The 20,476-nt window shown below is 50.0% G+C and overlaps 1 protein-coding gene across 1 annotated transcript in view; it reads left to right on the forward strand.

Moving 5' to 3' along the window:
• Positions 1 to 14,288: 14,288 nt before the first annotated feature.
• Bid (BH3 interacting domain death agonist) overlaps positions 14,289 to 20,476 on the forward strand; it is a 28,403-nt gene continuing 22,215 nt past the window's right edge. Inside the window, exon 1 of the mRNA XM_075982931.1 lies at positions 14,289 to 14,399. The gene's annotated coding sequence lies outside the window, so the exon portion shown is untranslated. The remainder of the gene's footprint in view (positions 14,400 to 20,476) is intronic.

Genomic DNA, 20,476 nt, shown 5'->3' on the forward strand with positions numbered 1-20,476 from the left:
CCAGCATTCAAGCAGCAGAGGTAGGTGACCTCTGCGAACTCAAGGCCAGTCTGATCTACAAAGCAAGTTCCAGGACCTTCTGGAGAGACCCTGTCTTAAAAAAAAAAAAAAAGACTGGTGTTGCTCGAATTCTTAGGGTTCCAATGTCAACCCAAGGCAGGATTCCAGCAGAGGCGAGGGCTTCCTTGTAGCCATGGAGATTGAGTCCCCCTCCCCTAGACTCCCCCACCTATGTAACTAGCCCATGCCACAGGCAACCCAGGCCACCTGCAAGTAAGACAGAGTTGTATACAACAGGTAGCAGGCAAAGGCTGGGTAAGGGTCCTGTGACTCCTCCTACCCCTCCACAAGGGCCTGAATCATCAACAAACCTAATGGGGATGCGGTTTTTTGCAAAAGGGTGCAACTGAACTCCTCAAGATGGCAGTTACTGGTTCAGAGGGCGAGCAGTCAAAACAGCTGAGCCACCAGCTTTTCCAGAGAGAAGGCCCACTGGTCATGGCCCATGTGTAATGGGAGGAGAAAAGGAGTAAGTAAGGAGCCCCCTCAGGAGGGACAGACATTACTGGGACCCTAGACTCCCGAGGAAACAGCTGGAGCTGCGTGGACACCTGGGCCCAGCCACCTTTTTTACCCCCCGAGTTTTCACATAGTAAACTTGAGAAACAGGTGGACTGTGGCCAAGCTTTACAACAACCCCAGGTGGCAGGAAATGGTAGCTTTAGACAGGCAGCCAGAAACACTTTCCTCCCAAGAAACCACCATTCCTGGCCTCCGCCCGCGCAGCTGCCTCCTGTCCTAAGAGCGGAGAGGAGAGCGGCCCTGTGCTCCTGTAAGGTGAGAGGTGAATTTGTCACTGGGGAGCGTGTCCTGGGTCTACCACAGACCTTGGGATATGTGTGCCTTCGGCTGTACAAGTCAGACGTGTGAAGCCTACATCCGTGCAAACGGGGCTCCCCTCTCTCCACTTGTACCTTGCTGGAGAGGCAAGGTTTAGGGAAGGGTGTAGGTGTTGAGGCTCCTTTCTAGGAGAAGCCTCCAGGCAAGGGGGCTCAGGCTCTGGAGAGGTGTGGTGGGGGCTACCTCATGACCCAGGGGAAGGAAGAGCAAGTCACCTCCTCTGGAAAACTGGAATTCCAGAAAGGTGTTTCCCTAGAGATGCCTCTTGACGGAAGGCCGTAAAACATGCGCAGAGGGAATTCCATCCTGCTCTTCCTCCCTCTTACAGAATAGATTTAACTGTGAGTCATGATTCAGAGATCTATTTTCAAGCTACCTCTGTCTGGTCTCCCAGACTGCGTGGTGGCTATGTTATAGAGAAAGACTGTTTCCTAATCAGTGGTAAGTAGCCAAACACTTCCTAATAGTAAGAGAGCCCTCTGGTATGGGCACCTTACAGCCCAGGCTACCTAACTAATGGCCTCAAGAAGCTGAGAAAAGAAATAAGAAGGACACAGATACAGGGGAGAGAGAAAACCTGTCAACCAAAAGTTTAAGTTCCACAATTCTTTAAGGTCCACTTTATTTTAAATGTTGTGTATGTGGGGAGCAGGTTTGTCAGTGTGTCTACGGGTGCCAGCAGTGGCCAGAGATGTCAGAACCCCCTGAAGCTGGAGTTACAGGCAATTGTGAGCTGCCTGGCACGCGGGCTGGGAACTTAATTTGGGCACTCTGTAAGAGTCGTGTGTGTTCTTAACCACAGAACCATCTCTCCGGCCCCAAGTTCGACAATTCTGTACCTATGTAGAAATTTGGAGTTGACATTCAAAGCGTTGGAACTTGAGTGGTGCTGCTCACAGTGTATTTGCCCTCACATGGATGCATACTATTTAAAATAACAGAAACGAGGGCCAGGAAAGGAGGGTCGGTGGATAAGGGCACTTGGTACTCTTGAAGAGGACCTGAGTTTGATTGCCAGCACTCACATGGCAGCGCAAAACTATCTGTAACTCCAGTTCCAGGGAGCTGACATCCTCTTTCTGGCTTCCAAGGTCACCAGGCATGTACTTGGTATATGTACATGCATGCAGTCAAACACGAAAATAAATCTTTTAAGTAAAAATCTTTAAGACCTTGGAACCGGGCTGGAGAGATGGCTCAGAGGTTAAGAGCACTGACTGCTCTTCCAGAGGTCCTGAGTTCAATTCCCAGCAACCACATGGTGGCTCACAGCCATCTGTAATGAGATCTGGTGCCCTATTCTGGCCTGTAGGCAGACATGGAAACTAACACTGTCTACTAAATAAATAAATATTAAAAAAAAAGAAAAGAAAAAAAAAGACCTTGGAACCATGAAGTCCCATGGTTTTCCGGAAGATTTAAGACATACACAGCTCAGTTGGTAGTGTGCTAGACTTGCATGAAGTCCGGCACTGGCGTCATAAACCCAGGCATGGTGACACACACCTATAATCCCAGTACTTGGAAGATGGAGGCAGGAGAATCAGAAGCTGAAGTTCTTGGGTACATGGTGAATGTGAGGTCGGCCTTGATGGCAGGAGACCCTGTCTCAGAGTAAAAAGAACAGAGAAGCAGATAGTAATCATCTGTGTACACATACGCAAGACTGAAATGCCGTTAATCAGCCAACCTTAACTCTACAGCAGCCAAGTCAGAGGCCATCAGTATCCAGACATCCCTGGCCAGTCTCCAACCATAAGTGACATTCCGTTAGTTTCCGAGATCTTAGGCATCAGCCAGGAGAAAGGTGTCTCCCAGCCTCCCAGTCTTCAAGCTCATGGTGAAATCTGAAACCTGTGGCTGCCCCTTTGCAGACCTCCCTAAGTCCCGAGTCATTTTCCAGTCTCTTACTGAGCTGCATCAAGGGACTAGTCCACTCACCATTCTGAGAAATCTCCCAAACAGATTCAGAGTACCTGCTTTTCCCAGGACCACAGCAGCCAAACAGGACCTATGGCCAGGGTTCCCAGGACCACAGCAGCCAAACAGGACCTATGACCAGGGTCCCCAGGACCACAGCAGCCAAATAGGACCTATGACCAGACCTATGACCAGGGTCCCCAGGACCACAGCAGCCAAACAGGACCTATGGCCAGGGTCCTCAGGACCACAGCAGCCAAACAGGAGCTATGACCAGGGTCCCCAGGACCACAGCAGCCAAACAAGCCATATGGCCAGGGTCTCCAGGACCACAGCAGCCAAACAGGACCTATGACCAGGGTCCCGAGAAATTTCCATTAGTGATTTAGACCCCAGTGCCAGCAAGGTAGGAGGGCCAGCCTGAGACAGGCTTTTTTATTCTCTGCTTCTGCTGCTGGAAGCTGAAAGACAGTGCAGTCGGAAAGATGGCTCAGCCGTAGCAGGTAAAAGCACTTGCTTTGTAACCCTGTTCAGTCCTCAGAGCCACAGTGGGAGAAAAGGTGACCTCTGACCTCTACATGCTTATCCCACACACAGCAGAGATAAAGGCAAACTTAATTCAAAAGAAAGCATTTTTTTACTTTCTAAAAAATTTTATTAGCATGTATTAATTATATAGAATGGGTTTTAGGATCTCATTTCTGTTATAATGTATTTAGTCGTGGGCCCATGGTTTCAAACTCCTTTTCCTCCAGGCCAGTGGAGGCTTCACCCGGGGCCCTTCCTCTCTTACATGTGCTAATGACGGTGCTGTCACCCTTGAAGAGGAAAGCGTTTGTAGGTTACTTGGCCATGTGACCTGAAGAGCCCTAGGAATCTGACTTGGCCTCTGCCCAGTCTGGCTGCTACCCAGCGAACTGATCTTGAACTTGGCTCTCCAAATCTCTCTCCTTCATAAAGCGGTGGCGGGACAGAAAAGAGCCAATGGCATTAGGTACTCCACGCCTATCTCTCAGGCTTCTGAGTCACAGTCACATGCCAGCAAGCTGTCCCTGCTCAGAGCCCAACCCTCAAGCTGCCCCTGCTCAGTTTCTCGGAATTCCTGAGGACAAGTAGATCCCAGGGCAGAGTGTGAGAGAGAGGAAGGAAGGGAGGGATTGGCTGGATTTGTGGGGAAACCCTGTACAGGAACAAAGAGCCCCGGAATAGCTTGTCATGTCATGCAACAATAACAAAAACAAAAAGCAGCGCCTGATGGCTCCCACCTGTAGAACCAGCACTCCAGGGCAGAAGCAGGGAGATCTCTGAGTTTGAGGCCAGCCTGATCTACACAGTGAGTTCCAGGACAGCCAAAACTGTTAGAGAGAAGCCCTGTTTTGAAAAACACTAAAATAGCTGGGTAGTGGTGGCACACACCTTTAATCCCAGAGATAGAGGCAGGCAGAACTCTGGTTTCAGGACAGCTAGGGCTATTGCATAGAGAAACCTGTCTCGAAGAACCAAAAGAAGAGGAAAGAAAAGAAAAACACTAAAATAAATAGAGCTGGCTTCAGAGACAGCAGAACAATACAGAATACGACCGTGCTGGGGGCCATGATCAGACCCATCTTGGGGCAAATGTTGGGGGGTCTGGCTCTTTGGGAAAGCCACTCCCATTCTTCCACTCCTTCCCCAGGAATCTGTCTGAACTGTGGCCAGACTAGGAGGGGACATTTATGTGGCTTGGGGAAAGTTAGCCCTCCAGATCTCTACCCTTCCTTCTTCCAGCTCGGCATCCTCACTAGGAGCTGTTAGAGCAGATCCAAGAGTCCCAAGGGACAGTGAAGGGGGAGAAACTTGGGAAATCCCATGGACATCTGACTTACTGGAGGTGCTGAGTCATGCCAGGGCTCCACCTGTCTCACTCGCTCTCAGCCGAGGACTGGGAGGCCGCTCAGGTATAAGTGATAAGAACCTTTTCTTTCTTGGCACCACAGACCTTGGTCCAGGATCTTTCTTCCAGCAGGGTTTGTTTGCTGTCCCTCATCTGTCTGTCTTTCAAGGCCTGGAGCTACAGACAGCTTGGCAGGAAGGCACATTAAAAAGGATGGGGGGCCCTGGCCCAGCCCCTGAACACTTTTCGCCTTCCCGGTGGAAGGGATTCAGAGAGACACTGAGAGGGATCACTAGGAGTGTGGAGTTTATTAAATTTCTTAACAGGCCAGCCATGGTGTTGCACACCTTTAATCTCAGCACTTGGGGAAGCAGAAGCAGATGTAACTCTGAGTTTGAGGCCAACCTGGTCTACATAGTGAGTTCCAGCCTTGCCAATGTTACATAGTAAAACCTTTTCTCAAAACAAACAAAGTTTTTAACACCATGGAGGGACAGACTTGGGGGGAGGGGGGCTTTGAGAGGAGTTCACACCTCAACAACAAAAAGACAGCATAGTAGGGGGCGTTTGTTTGTAGACAGGGTTTCTCTGTGTAGCTTTAGAGCCTGTCCTAGAACTAGCTCTTGTAGACCAGGCCTTGAACTCACAGAGATCCGCCTGCCTCTGCCTACCAAGTGCTGGATTAAAGGCGTGTGCCACCACCACCGGGCTAAGAGGGACTTTGTAGCAAGGGAGTCAGGACCCATACGGCAGAAATGGGAGTCTCTTGAACTTTTCTGAGAGTGGGGTGTCTTCACCGCACAAGCCAGCCATCGGCTCTAATTCCTGCTCAGAGGCAAAGAAGGGGGTGAGGAGCACGCTGTGTGGCCCTGATGTGAACTCACTTCCCTGGGGAAAGATCCTAGCACCCCAGAGCCTGTCAGCTAGGGACCCACACACAGTGACACAGCCAGGTAGCTGTCAGTATCTGTGAGAAGGGAGGGCTCATTGTGGGTATTGCAGCCTGAATCCTAGCTGGATTCCAATATCACATTCTTACACTCAGGGCAGACAGTATCCCTTCAGGAAGCCGCTGCCTCCTCAGCCTCCAGCACACTTCCTCAGCTCACCGTCCAGTGGGCACCTCCCTCACTGTTGGTGTCCTATCAGCCTGTGTCCACTGAACTTGGTGTAATATCGGCCTGTCCCTTCCTTTGTGTCCCAAGACAGTCCTGGTGGCTCCGCTTGGGCCCTGGAGGAGGTTGTGATCTCGGTGGATGCGTTATCATCACCTTCCCTGGGTTGGTCTGGTTCTTCATTAGGAGTCCCAAGGCCATCCATAGTGAGCCTGGAAAGAGGACTAAGCTCGGAGGGTGCTCCGCACACATCGGGACTTCCTGAGCTGGACTGTCTATGTCTCTGTTTTGCCACTTTGTGACTGGAGCAGGAGCTTGCTGTCAGTGTTTCACCCAGGTGAGAAGCGGCCAGGACAGAGGAAACGTTGACACACACACACCACACACACCACACACACCACACACACCACACACACACACACACACATACACAGGTGTGAGGGTGGGGGCTCTGCTGGTGACATTCAGCCTGTGCAGAGATGGAGAAGGCACTGGGGCTGTGGAGACGGAGAGACACCCAGTGGAAACACTAAACCAAAACAGAGTGAGGTGGGGAGGAGGTTGGAAGAGGAGGAGAAGCTCTGTGGAAAGCGAGAGGTTTTGCTGGGAATGAAAGGACAGCTAGCAGGCAGTGTGGGAAGGGGGCTAGCGCTGGGTGAAGGGCTCAGTGGTAGAGCAATGGCCACGCCTGTGCGAGACCTCGACTTCCAACACCTGCACTACAGAAAGCATGGCTCTCCGGGTTCCCCCTCCCGGCCCTTCAAAAGACTAATTTACAGCCAGCCAGTGGCAGCGCGCACATTTAATCCCAGCACTCAGGAGGCAGAGGCAGGAGGATCTCGAGTTCAAGGCCGACCTGGTCTACACAGCAAGTTCCAGGATAGCCAGGGCTACACAGAGAAACCCTGTTTTGCAAAGCCAAATAAATAAAATAATGAATGAATAATAAATAAATAAAATGGCTCATTTAGTGGCTCATGCCTGTAGCCTTAGCGCTTAGCAGAGTGGAGCCAGGAGGCTCAGTCATTCACTGCCACCGACAGCCCTGAGGATTCCTGGAACTCACGTGGTTGTGACTCCAGCGAGTTGTCCTCCGTGTTAGTCATGGCTCTCCAGAACTGATAGGATGAATATGTATTAGATTGACTTATAGAATGTGGTCCGGGAAGTTCAACCATGGGTGTGTTGCAGTGGAAAGTGGAGAATCTTCGTCGTTCAGGCCCTGGCGTAGTCCCAGTCCAGCCCCGAGTCCTGAAAAATTCATGGGGAGCAGCTGGATTCAGTCTTACCGTGACATCCCAAGAAATCAGTTCCACAGGTGCAGGAACGCAGGGCAAGCAGGCAGAAGTAAAAGCTTCCTTATCCCCGACCCTTTAGTGTGGGCTCACACCGGAAGGCGTGGCTAAGATTTAGAGTGGGTCTTCCCACCTCAGATAACCCCACCACAGGCTTACCCAGCATCTGGGGTTTTAGTTGATTCCAGATGTAGTCAAGTTGACAACCAAGATAAGCCATCATCCTCTGGCCTTTCACTACAATTTATTTATATATAAACGTAAAATAGATATTTATTGTAAACAAGTAAATATAATTTTTTCCATGGTCATGTTGGACTTTATATATGGAGTTCTTAGCCAGCCTAGGTTATGTGAGACATTGTCGTTTGCTTGTTTTTTGAGACAGAGTTTCGCTAGGTAGCTCTGACCGTCCTGGAGCGTGCTCTGTAGACCAGGCTGACCTCGAATTCATAGAGACACCTGCCTTTGCCTCTCGAGAGCTGGGATTAAAGGCATGTGAGGCACTGTCTTTAAAACAAAAACAAAAGAGGAAAAGGCCACATAGTTCTTGGGCCCCTGCACCCCAGAGTTCTGCCTTCCAGCCCCCACCTCACCCCACGCAGAGTTAGCAGGAACCCAATAACAGGTCAACAGCCACATTCTAGGAGCACTTCCTATATATTTCATTGATTCCTAGCACACCTATGGGGCCCAGTAACGTCTCCTTTGATGAAGGACACACAGAGGCTCATCTCTATCAGACTGATGGGGAACTGAGCCTAGGGCTGCTAAAGGATTGAACCCAGGCCACCGAAGGAGAGAGCTGTGAAAATAAACTCCCAAAGCTGGGCTCTTCTGTTCCCCCGCTGGGGTGGGCGGCTGCCCAGCGCTCTTCCACAGGCCCTGCTGCTGTCTACTTGCCAGATGCTTCTTCTCTATCCACCACTGTCCCAGGGGGTATTAGTATAATCAAGCCCCTCTCCCACTCCGCCTTCTCAGGAGCTTTCTAGCTCTTCGTGAGTTGTGTTCTTTTACACAATGAGTCCTAACTACCATGACTGCCCTCGAGTAACCCTCACCTCCTCCCCACATATGGAAATTATAAACTATGAGAAAGGTGTGTGTGGCTTTACAACCACACCCTGGTGCCAGGAATGTGCCTGGCCTCAAACTCACTGTGTGATTGAAAATGCCCTTAGTTTCATCCCCAGAATCCACTTAAAAAGCCACGAAGACGATATGGGGCATACACTTTTAATCCCAACAATGAGGAGACAGAGGTAGGCTTGGTCTATATAGCAAAGTTTAGGTCAATCAGGGCAACACAATGAGACCGTGTCTCAAAAAAAAAAAAAAAAGCCAGATGTACTTCACTGGCCAGCCAGCCAGCCAGCCAGCCAGCCAGCCAGCCTAACCTGAACAGCAAGCCCCAGTTCCTAGTGGCAGACCTTGTCCTTGTCTCTGTTTTGTCTTTTTGTTTGTTTGTTTTTATTTTTTAATATTTTACTTATTTTTATTTTATGTGCATTGGTGTTTTGTCTGCATGTATGTCTATGTGAGGGTGTCAGATATGGAGTTACAGACAGTTGTGAACTGCTGTGTGGGTGCTGGGGATTAAACCCAAGTCCTCTGGAATAGCGGTCGGTGCTCTTATAAGCTGAGCCAACTCTCCAGCCCTAAAATGTGTAGCCCAGGCTGGCCTCGAACTCATGATCCTCCTGCCTCCTCCCCCTCCAACAAATCCTACCAGTGTGCTCCTCACAACTGGCCACATCTTGTCTCAAAAAACCAGGCGGAGCTGGCAAGAATGGCTCAGAGGGATAGGTACCGGCCACAAAGTCTAATGATCTGAGTTCCATTCCACATAGTAGAGGAAAGAAATGACACCTCTGAGTTGTCCTCTGACTTCCATATGCTAACGATGGCCCACGCGTGCACACATGCACACACACACTTACACATTATCCACCCCTAATGTAATTAAGAACTGGTGTGGAAGGTCCTTCTGTCTATGTGTTGCTTTTATTGGTTAATGAATAAAAAAACTGCTTTGGCCTATAGCAAGGCAAAACTTAGCTAGGCAGGGAAAACTAAACTGAATGCTGGGAGAGAGAAGGCAGAGTCAGGAAGAAGCCATGTAGCCCCACCAGAGACAGATGCAGGAACTTTACCTAGTAAGCCACAGCTCTGTGGCGATACACAGGCTAATGGAGATGGCTTAATTTAAGATATGAGTTAGCCAGAAATACGCTTAAGCTATTGGCCAAGCAAATATTGCAAATAATATGGTTTCTGTGTGATTATTTCAGTTCTAGGCAGCCGGGGACAAACAAGCGGCTCTCCTACTACAAAGAACAAAACAAAAAACGTCCTTAGGCCAGGAGACACATCAGATTTCTTGGTACTAGAGTTAAAAGTTGTGGTGAACTACCCCATATGGGTGGTAGGATTCAAACCATCACCATGAGAGAGCAGCAAGCACCCTTAACCGCTGGGCCATCTCTCCAGTCTTCTATATAACCATTTGGGAAACTGAACTTCTAATAAAATTCACTGACCCAGTATTCCCAGCCCTAGGTATTTTATAAGAAATGAAAGCAGATTAGGCATGGAGACTGTGTTAGTTTGAGTGAAAATGACCCCCTAGACTCACAGGACCAGCGCGATAAGGATATGTGACCTTGTTGGAGTAGGTGTGGTCTTGCTGTAGGAAGTGTGTCACTGGGTGCAAGCTTGGAGGTCTCACATATGCTCAAGCTTGGTCACTGTCACTATTTCTTCCTGCTGCCTGTGGATCAAGATGTAGAACTCTCAGCAACTTCTCCAGCACCGCGTCCACCTCCACACTGCCATGCTTCCTGACATGACGATAATGGACTGAACCCCTGAAACTTTAAGCCAGCCCCAGTTAAATGTTTTCCTTTATGAGAGAGTTGCCCTGAGGTCATGGTATCTCTTCACAGCAATAAAACCCTGAGACAGTGACACAAGCCTGTAATCCTAGTATTTGGAAAGCTGAAACAAAAACTCAAAGTCAGCCTGGGCTACAAGGTGAGACTCTGTATCCAAAAATAAAAATACTTCCCTGCAGAAAAGTCCACAGAAGGAGCTAGGTAGGTAAGAGTATTTGTGACAGTTATCCATACCAGCCTGTGGTGCCTGGAATAAGAATGGCCTCCATAAACCAGGCAGTAGTGGTGCACACCTTTAATTCCAGTGTACAGGAGGCAGAGACAGGCAGATCTCTGAGTTCATGGCCAGCCTTGTCTACTGCTGGCTTCTTTGGGCCTCCGGTTGCCAGACTTCTTGATCCTCTGTATTCCCCTAGTCATTGCTAGGCCTCCTTATTCCCCATGGAAAGATGAGTGCACTATCTGCCCATTCCCACAGCCCCACAATGCAAGACAATCAGACGCGATAGAAAGTCGAGTCAAGCAGGAACTCAGTTTATTACTGTGAGAATCAGCTTATATAGGTTAAGTGACATGTGATGTGGGGGTACCTCCATCCAATGAGAAGCAGCCAAATCTTCCCTCTAACTGGAGGGGCATCTACCTAATTTTTGCTGTCTCATCCTCACTCAAACTTGAGCCAGGCTTTTCTCTATCCTACAGGCCCTGAAGTACTCGAGCCAGACTTTTTTCTGTCCTATAGGCCTCAAGTTATGGGCCCTGGGATAATTTTGGCCCAACAGTCTATAGAGTGAGTTCCAGAACAGCCAGGGCTACACTGAGAAACCCTGTCTCAAAACAGACAAACAAACAAAAATGTCTACCACATAGGTATTGAAATTTATTTATTTGAATACTTAAGTCACCCAGAAGTAGAACTGTTTGAAAGGATTATAAGGATTAGGAGGTGTGACTTTGTTGGAGGAAGCGTGTCACTGGGGGTGGGCTTTGAAGCCCAGAGTCTCTCCCTCTCTACTTAAGGATCAAGACGTAGAACTCTCAGTTCTGTCTCCAGCATCACGTGCGTCTGTGTGCTACCATGCTCTCTTCCGTGATAATGAACTAAGCAAGCCCCCAATTAAATGCTTTCTTTTATAACAGTTGCTTTGGTCATGGTGTATGTCCTGGTTGTTTTTGTGGTTGTTTATTTGTTTTTTGTGTTTCAAGACAGGGTTTCTCTTTATAGTTCTGTCTGCCCTGGAATTTGCTCTGAAGACCAGATTGGTTTATGAACACACAGAGATCTCCTGTCTCTGCCTCCTGACTGTTGGGATTAAAGACATGCACCACCATTACCCAGCATATTCTGGCTAGTTTTATATCAACTTGACACAAGCTAGAGTAATCTGAAAGAGGGAACCTCAACTGAGAAAACACCTTATTAAGATCCAGCTCTAGGGCATTTTCTTAGAAACTGATGGAGGATTGGCCCCGCCCATTGTGGGTGATGCTACCCCTGGGCTGGTGGTCCTGGGTTCTGTAAGAAAGCAGGCTGAGCAAGCCATGATGAATAAGCCAGTAATCAGCACCTCTCCATGGCTTCTGCGTCAGCTCCTGTCTCCAGGTTCCTGCCTCCACATCCCTACCTTGTTTGGGTTCCTGTCCTAACTTCCTTTAGTGATGGACTGTAGCTGCGGGGACTCCTTCTGCTCCTTCAGCCAATAGCCTTTGAGATACCAGCCCACTGGGGTGTGGTATCTTTCTCTTTAAAAAAAGCAGCGGCAGCCCTCTGTTCACTCTCTCTTGCTTCAGATTCCACTTCTGGCTATCAGTGGCTTTTCCTGGTCGTGCAGGAGGCTGTTGTCTAGGACGGTGATCTGTAAAGTTTTCTCTTTAAATAATTAACCCTTTTATTAATCATAATTCTAAACTGGTGTGGGATTGTTTTGTGACGTACTCCTTTAGACTGTGGATGTGGAAGCATAAGCCAAATAAACTCTTTCCTCCCCAGCTTGCTTTTGGTCATGGTGTTTCATCATAGCAATAGTAAGCCAGACTAAGTGTTTCTTCACAGCAATAGAACAGTGACTGAGATTGGTGCCCATAGGCTCATAAATTTGAATGCTTGGTCCCCAGTTGTTGGAACTGTTTGAGAAGGATTAGGAGACGTGGCCTTGTTGGAGGAGGTGTGTCACTGAGGGTGGGCTTAAAGGTGTCAAAAGCCTACACTATGCCCAGTTAGCTATCTCTGCCTCCTATTTGCAGATAAGAGTGCAAGCTCTCAGCTGCTGCTCCAGGGCCATGCTGCCTGTCGGCTGCCACGCTCCCCAGCATGATGGGCATGAACTCTAACACTCTGGAACATTGAGCCCCACATTAAATGCTTTCTTTTATAAGGTGTCTCAGTCATACTGTTTTGTCATGGCAATAGAAAAGTAACTAAGGCTCTGGCATACAGGAAAACACACATTTATGAATGTACTCTTTTGCTTTGTTTCTGATTATCTGATGGATATGGACACACACCATAGCATCCTCTGCAGCCATAACTGAGGAGGTCATATTTGCACTGGTGCCCTGACTCACCAAAGAAAGAGAAACTGCTTCTAGAGTTCTGTCAGAGGACAGAGGGATATAGAATCCATCTCTCAAGGTTTGGCAACCAGAAGCCAGGCTGGTGGCACATATAGATCGTAGTTCTAGGCTAGCCTAGGCTACACAGCCACCTCTGTCTTATGTACTCTCCGCCTACTCTTAAAAAGTGAGTGATCTAAAGTGGTAGGAGTGAGAGCTGAGTGGTGGTAAGGTTGGAAGACTCCCTAGTTATAGGAATTTGCTAGAATGCAAACACCTCCAAGCAAGGATATACATCCAGGGCCTGCACATAACTTCTGGAATAGGATTATGGACAAAGAACATTTAGCTTCTGTGAGCTTGGCTCTGCTGACTGGGCGAAGAGTGTGTGCCAGAGCTTTCTCCCTCTCTCACCCCAGTCCATCCCTACTCCTTTCTGCCATAGAAAGTATAGGGCTGGGCTGGGCGGTGGTGGTGCTCGCCTTTAATCCCAGCACTCGGGAGGCAGAGGCAGGCGGATCTCTGTGAGTTCGAGACCAGCATGGTCTACAAGAGCTAGTTCCAGGACAGGCTCCAAAACCACAGAGAAACCCTCTCTCGAAAAACAAAACAAAAGAAAAAAGAAAAAGAAAAAAAAGAAAGAAAGTATGGGGCTGGGACCACCGAGGTAATTGTGTGATCTCAAACATCCATGGGAGAGATTCCTCCTTCACACCAGTCCCCTCTGTTCACACCAGTCCCCCCGGAAGGAATATATTTATTTTAATGAAGCTGCTTCTGTTCAATATTTCTCTAGCACCCATGTAAAAAGTAGGGTGCTGTGTATATCTGTCATCCCATCGTTGGAGGGGCAGGATGGAAGATGAACTCAGTTGGCCTAGGTAAATCAGTGAGCTCTGTGTTCAGAAAAATAAGGTGGAAAGTGATTGAGGAAGAAACTGATTTCTGGCTTCCATTCACACACACACACATGCACGCATGCACGTGCGTGCGTGCACACACGCACGGGCGCACGAATTGGCACACCACCCACACAAAAGGGCATCTGTGTATTATGCTAATATAACCATGTGATTTTGGGGGCTCGCCTCCTTTTTTGTCTTCTCAGATCCAGTTTCTCTACTCAGAAACAGTGGTTCTCTTGGTCCTGTTTACTTCCTCATACTTCCCAAAAATTCACTTTGTTTCTCTTTCTCTTTTGTCAATGTCACGTGTCTGTCCTTTGGGGTAGTGGCCGGCACTTAAGCATAGGCACTGAGCTTCTCTGGACGTGAAGACTAGCGAGCCCTTTGAGATTATCTGCTATTCACTTGACTCTTGCCATTTTCATCCTTGCTGGTCCTTTACATGACTGAGAAAACAAGCCCACCGCCACCCCGAAACATTTTATGGGTTCTGAAAGCGGTTGCCTATGAGAAACATTAGGAATCGCTTGCCCATCATCTCTAATGGGGCCCGATTCTGACAGGGCCACTAGTCTGAGTGTGACAACCGTGCTATGTAGGGGACTAACACAAAAGCATTTTTCCTATGACCGCCGTGTGCGAAAGGCCGGGATCAGGTATGACACCCATCCTCATGAAGGCAGGGGCCCAGGCTTTGGTGACTACGGAGCGCGCGGGCTCCGGGTGAACCTCCCTTCCTAGCCCCCCCGCAGCGAGGGGTTGAACCCTCAGATTTCCGCCGAAGCGTCCAGGCGGAGGGCGGAGCATCCGGGGGCGGGGCTGCGGGGGCGGAGCTAGACCGCCACCCACGGGTACGAGAAAGGGAAGGCGGCGTGCTGGGCGCGCCAGAGGGCGGTCAGTCCTGCTTCAGCCTGTACGCGGCCAGTTCCCGCGGCGTGTGCGTGGTGAGTCCGCCCACCCCCCTGGGCTCGCCTTGGCCCTGCGTTCCCCTCCGGGGGTCCGCGCCAAGCTCAGTGTGGTGTCGGTTCGATCCTTTGCGGTGGCGGAGGCGGGGTCGGGGCGCCGGCCGTCCGGTGCCACCGTGGAGCTGCGGGTTAGGCACGGGAGGGCTTGGGGCGCGCGCTCGGTCCTGGTCTGCTGGCGGGCAGGCCTCCTGGTACATCCGGGACCCCGGGTCGTGCCGCACCCTGCAGGTGCGCGCTGGGCGCGGAAGACGGGCTCAAGGCCCCGCTGCACTCGGCTAGGCGAGAGTTCTGCCGTGGCCACCTGCAAAGATGAACAACGGACGTCTACACCCCACCAATGGGCCCCGTGATAGACTAGGAAGAACCCCATCCCTGACACAGACCTTGGACTCCAGCAAAGGGCACCTTCGTTTACACCTGTGGGTGCCACTGAGCCCATAGCTCACACTCGCGCCTAAACTGGGAAAGTGGCTGCCCCCTGCAGCATTTCCAGAACCCGAAATGGTTTGAAAATATGGGCAGAGAATGGCTGCTGGTGTTTTTAAAAAGTTTGTTGAGTGGTTGGCCAAATAATCGAAGGAATTTGGAAGAAATAAGCTGCCTTCAGCCACCAAGTGGCGGGGCCCACAAGTATTCATTCATTTATATCCTCAACAAATGAGTGTGCACCAGGGGCGGGCCAGGATGGAGCTGGTGTGAGTAGAGCGAGGTCGGACCGAAAGGCCACCCGTCGTCGATTCTAGGATGGGATTGGACCTCTTCCGATAAACCGATAAACCGTAGGTGAGCAATGAAGAACAGGCTGAGGACCCAGCCCGGGCCTCCCCTATTTTCCCAGGCTACTGCCTGGTGCCAGGCCAGGCTTGCTTGCCCTTCCTGGAAGGCTGCCATGAGATCAGATCCAGGGTGACCTAACTGTGGAAGAGAGTTGGGGGGAACTTCAAGAATGACGTGGATTTTCCACATTCCATCCCCACCCAGCCATGACACTTCAAAGCCCTAAACGCTCTCCTGAGCCTTGGGAAGCGCTGTCCTGGACAAACCATGGCCCTCAGCTTTGTTCCCTCAGGGGAGTCCGGTCTGGGGCTGGGGCTACATTCCAGAGGCGTCAACCCCTGAGTGGGCTGAGGGCTTGGGAAGTTTTGTAGGTAGGGAGAATTGTGTGTATCCTCGCCTCTGCTGGCCCTCTTGCCTAGAAATGGAATGGCAGTGGGATTGGCTTGTCACAGCTGGGGTTAGCAGGCATTTCCACCCACTGGGTGCAGGTTCCTGAGGAGCAAGGTGCTATCTCCTGGCTACTGTGGTGTGTCGTGTTGGGTACTGGTTTTGGTGATGGCCAATGCAGAGAGCCACCTGGATATGGCATACACTCTGTTCTAAAGAGATTTGGGTAGGTCTGAGGTTCCTGGGGACTCTGAAGTTGAGGGTGTACTTGAAAAGGGGCCTATTGGTGCGGTTAGGCTGGGGGAGGAGAGGCAATAGTCACAGCTTGAGGTCACTTGGTTCCTCTTATTTGCAAGTCAGAATAGCCTACCCTAGGGCTCAACAACGCTGGGTGCCTGGACACCGGAAGGAAGGGAGGCTTGATGACACAGCCTTTTAGACCTTTTGAAGGGCAGTGCATGCTATTCCAGCTGCCCCTTGCCTCTCCAGCGAGAGGTTGAGGATTGGGGACCAACCTCTAGGCTGTGTTCAAGGCCATACAGCCATTCTCATGAGGGGTGCCACGGATCTGGTGGTTCCCTGGATGTGAGCTTGAGACTCTAAGAAACTCCTGATGTGGGTCTGTGGTCATTAGACATTCGTTCTGTGGCTGCATCTCTGGCCACCGTTTGCCAGGCTATGGCCGTGGAGGGCAGCTACTGTTTCTGGTTCTGGCCACTCTGCCTGGCTGGGCAGCCTCGGAAGCCACCTGTACCTTGCCCATTGTCTGAAGAAGACAATTAAATTGAAGCTGCAGGGTGGAGGGTGGCAGCGATCAAACACCATCCAGAGCTTTCTGTGTAAGCTCATGGGGAGCACTTTGGTTTTCTTCACTTTTTTGTTTGTTTGTTTTTCAAGACAGGTTTTCTCTGTGTAGCTTTGACTGGTCCTAGAGCTTGAACTCACAGAGATCTGCCTGCCTTTGCTTCCCACATGTTGCGATTAAAGGAAAGCCCCACCAGCACCCGGCTACAAATTTATTTTTTTTTAAGGCAGTAGGCTGCCAAGACTAATATCCAACTTCTACTCAAGAGTTATTTCCTTGCTGGGCAGTGGTGGCACACGCCTTTAATCCCAGCACTCAGGAGGCAGAGGCAGATGGATCTCTGAGCTCCAGCTAGGGCTATACAGAGAAACCCTGTTTGGAAAACAAGCAAACCAAAAAGACTTTTCCTGCCTCAGACTCCTAAGTCCTGGGACTGTCGTGTGCACCTCTTCTATTCATTAGCTCGTTTCATATTCTGGTGATTAGAGACTGGATTATTACTTCCTTCTTCAGATAGGTCAGCTGGGTAGAGAGAAGCTAATTAACTTGCCCAGGGTGTCAAAGTCAGATTCGGAACTCTCAGTTCTAACTGCACCACGTGCTCTCCCAGACCATGCTCCACTTCCCAAGGGAGGTGCATCCATGGGGCTGATAGCCCTCAAGGGGTAGGAACAGAGAGAATGGCCGTAGACTCATTTGTTTTTCAGGACTGGGGACAAACCCAGGCCCTGGTAAGTGCTGGTTGTGCGCTCTGCCACCGAGGCAGACGCACGTTCTTTTCCTATGGACTTCTCTTCCCTCCTAGCAGCTGGAGGGAGGCAGGGCAGCTACTGATATGAACGGAGAAGCTGAAGCTTTAGTGCCAGGAACTTTTATGGTGGGTCTTTCCCCAAGAGCCATCCTGGCAGATGTCCACAGTTTCTCTACCCACAGTTTAGTGTTTCTTACTCCTTACTCTGCTCTTTGTGATTTCGTTGGTCCAAACAGCAGGACTATTTCAGACAAAAGGGCAGCAGTAGCTGTCTGAATGGGCTGAAAAGCGGTGCTGCCATCTTGAAAATTGAGTTCTTAGCTGGCTTTCTGGGTGCTTGTCCTCATGGACATTGCCAGTCACAAAAAAAGAAAGAAAGCAAGAAAGAAAACGAAAGAACCAGAAAACAGCCAAAAAAAAAAAAAAAACAGAAAAAAAGGAAATGTATTTGGTGTGTGTGTATGTGTGTGATGTATGTATATATTCATTATGAGTCGTATCAGGTAAGTAAGTGCACGTATATTCTTTGTGTGTGTGTGTGGTATATGTATAAATTCATTATGGGTCATATAAGGTGAGTGCACATATGTTCTTTGTGTGTGTGTGTGTGTGTGTAGATCGGAGTCAAGTGCCTTCCCCAGTTGTTCGCTGCCTTTTGTGTGTGTGTGTGTGTGTGTGTGTGTGTGTGTGTGTGTGTGACAGGACCCCTCACTTAACCTGGAACTCACCAGTCAGTGAGCTGTAGGGATGGATATTCAGGTCTCTCTCCCCGGCACTCAGATTACCGGGCACACCGTTGCACCTGGCTTTTGCATGGTCCTAGTGACCCAGACTCAGACCCTTAAGCTTATGTAGGCATGCAGTGTACTGACCGAGCCATTTCCCAGCCCTGGTTTGCTTTAAATTACCCTTCTACCTCAGTAATGCAAGCGGGTTAGTTAGTGCTGAGGAGTGTTTCGCATCTGGCTCCTAGACCAGCCTTAGGAAGAGGCAGTGTGCTTTTTGGCATTACTTCTAGAAGGGTGTGGAGGGCTCTGTCGACAGCTCACGGTTAGGTAGATGCCCTTTTGTAAAACTTCCTGCTTATTTTCTCTGACCTGGAGAGATCGCCCGGCCTAGTGAGTCTATTCCCGCCCACGGTGGCCATCACAATGACTTAGGCAGGTCTGGACTGCCTTAGGCTAAGGTTATCTCCTTCAGAGGTGAACGCTCTTTGTTTTTGGTTTTCTTTTCTGAGACAAGGTCTCCTGTCTCCCAGTTTGGTTTTCCACTCACTGTGTGGCTGAGGATCATCTCGACCTCGTGATATCCCCCAGTGCTGGGATTACGGGCATGCGCTACCACACATGTTTCAAACCTTTCTTTAGAGGCAGTCAGATAGAGCTGAAGCCCAGGCGGGTGCTGGCAGATCCTGGGAGAATATTGGGAGAGTCCAGTTCTTCTGATCAAGAGCATTGGCTGCCGGCCTTTACCTGAGTCAGCAGTAGTGGTCCTGTGTCCTATCTATGTTTGATCTAGTTCATACATACATGCTTCTTCTGTAACAGGGCTGTTCCCAGTAAGCCTATCATAGCATGAAAAAGATTGCAAGTTAAAGAGGCATTTAGCACACCTAAGTACCCTATGTTACCTTAGCACACCTTATGTGTCCTAGCCTTCCAAGGGGTGTGCGCACCTCATGAGGACAAAGCAGCCCTGCTCTAAGTGAGGACATAAAACACCTTTGCCTGGGCTTCTGTGGGGACAGGCTTTTCCTTACCGGGGCTAGGTGACAGCGTCCGGAAGAGGCCTCCAGAGCCCACCATGTCTCCTCAGTCTGGCATGCTGCCATCCTCTCTTATACCATAGACCTATCTTTCCTTGAGTTCCAGACAGGGCTGGGCAAGTTTCTGGCCAAGACCGGCCTCGTTCTTCCTTGCCTATCTTCTAGCTATTAGGGAGACTTCACTGCAAAGTCCTTACTGGGCTGACTGTGTAGGCGCATGTCCCTCTAGGGGCACGTCTCAGTCGGCAAGGAGATTGTGCTGGCGTCGTCCCTGTTATCCATCCCGTTCTCCCTGGTGCTGGTCGGCTGTTGTCCCCTTAACAAGTGAGGAAAGGTCGCTTTCTTCTAGGATGCGGGAGACAGGAAGCTGCTATTGCCCTGTGCAGGCCCACTGCCTGCTCGGGTCCTTGACTGTGGGGTAAGCGTCCAGTTACCTTTTCATTGTATTCTCTGCTGGGCTAGGTACCCCCACCCTTCCCATCAGGACTGAGCCCAACAACAACAACAAAAAGGAGTAAAGCCTGGGGTTGGGGGGCAGACACTACAGAGTAGCCTCTGGGACTTCCGCCCCCCCCCCCCCCCCCACTCACCCTTAGGACAGCCCACTCCCTTTCTAGCCCTCCTGCCCCACACCCAGTGCTTAGAGCTTTCAGAAACCCAGGTCCTGGTCAGGGAGGGAAAGCAAGGGACTTGTCTCAGTCTTCAAGCATCTAGGCTGACAGCTTCTAAGGGCCTCGTGGAACCACAAGTGATGGGACATTCACTTGGTACACAGGTCCCTCTCATACAACCCTTCAGTTATATGTTGTGTGTGTGTGTGTGTGTGTGTGTGTGTGTGTGTGTGTGACCATGCTAGTGGTTAAGTGCATCTTTTGCCTGCTTATCAGTGGTTCTACCACTGAGCTACACCCCCCTTTTTTAAATGTTTATTTAATGTACATTGGGCTTTGCCTCCTTGTAAGTCTGTATGATGGTGTCAGATCCTCTGGAACTGAGATCTGCCTGCCTCTGCCTCCCAAGTGCTGGGATTAAAGGCATGCGCCACCACCGCCTGGCCACTCTTGTTCTTAAAACCATTGTTTTTCTGGTGTTCTGGCTCATGTCTGTAATGCCAGCATGTGGGAATTCAAGGCAGGAGGCTGAGAACAAGTCCCAAACTTGTCTCAAAGAGCCCAAATAAGGCCAGGCGGTGGTGGCGCATGCCTTTAATCCCAGCACTTGGGAGGCAGAGGCAGGCGGATCTCTGTGAGTTCGAGACCAGCCTGGTCTACAAGAGCTAGTTCCAGGACAGGCTCCAAAACCACAAAGAAACCGTCTCCAAAAAAAAAAAAAAAAAGCCCAAATAAGGGACTGAAGTTATCGTACAACTGGCAGAGTATTTAGTTCAATCCCCAGCACAGCATAAAACCAGGTGGTACCCATCTGTACTCCCAGCACTTGGGCAGCGGAGGTGGGAGGATCAGAAGTTAAGATTATTCTTGCCTACCTGTCAATTCCAGGCCAACCAAGGTCCATGCTAAACTGAGCTCTGTGTCCCCAGTCTATGTCCACTGGTGTTCTGCCTCCATGCC

This window comes from Microtus pennsylvanicus, chromosome 8 (genome assembly GCF_037038515.1).
Source record: "Microtus pennsylvanicus isolate mMicPen1 chromosome 8, mMicPen1.hap1, whole genome shotgun sequence".
Taxonomy (NCBI): domain Eukaryota; kingdom Metazoa; phylum Chordata; class Mammalia; order Rodentia; family Cricetidae; genus Microtus; species Microtus pennsylvanicus.